The following is a 1,144-nucleotide window of genomic DNA, read 5'->3' on the forward strand; positions in this document are numbered from 1 at the left end:
CCAACAGGGAAAATAACCCAGTGAGGAAAGGAAATAAGGATTTCAAGAACAGCCACAGAATTAGGAGAAATATTTTATACATAAACTATAAACAATAAGAGGAAGTGAAATATTCAGCACTGGCCAGCGGAGCGGGGTAATGAAAACTGGTCAAACCCCAGACATAAGTTACTAAGTCTAAGGCTTGCAGATGTCCTGCAGTAGACCAGAAACCAATATATTTTTTGTTGTTTGCTGCATTCATATACAATATATATATATATATATATATATATATATATATATATATATATATATATATATATATATATATATATATATATATGGAGAGAGATAGGGGAAAGAGAAATTCCTATGATTGTATTTATTATATATTTATTTATCATATATACACAAAAAACTGTGAACTGAATATATATATATATATATATATATATATATATATATATATATATATATATATATATATATATATATATATATATATCTATATATATATATATATACATACATACATACATACATACATACATACATACATATGTACATACATACCAATATATATATACAGTATATGTATATATATATATATATATATATATATATATATATATATATATATATATACATATATATACATATATATATATATATATATATATATATATATATATATATATATGTATTATATATATATTTATATACAGTATATATATATATATATATATATATATATATATATATATATATATATATATATATATATATAATTTATATATATTTAAATTTAAATATATATTCAAGCTTTGTTTCATAACTTTTACCCTAGAGAATTCTTAATAAATCAAAAATAGTAACAATTAGGTTAATTTTTAAGTGTAGAATGACATTGCAATTCTTGGCGACCACGAAGACATTGACATTCTATTCGTCTATCGGATAAAAATCATATTACTCTTTCCTCATTTCATCACTCTTTCACTGAGACCTGGTCAAAGGACTACAAACTAAATCACTTATAAAAATTTAATGTTTTTAATTTACGCAATTTTCTTTATCTATTCATAAACTCATTATTTCACAACCCATTTGATAATCTATAGTTTTTTTCAATATATAGTTCATTGTATCCTATTCACTGAAT

This window comes from Palaemon carinicauda, chromosome 16 (genome assembly GCF_036898095.1).
Source record: "Palaemon carinicauda isolate YSFRI2023 chromosome 16, ASM3689809v2, whole genome shotgun sequence".
Taxonomy (NCBI): Eukaryota; Metazoa; Arthropoda; class Malacostraca; order Decapoda; family Palaemonidae; genus Palaemon; species Palaemon carinicauda.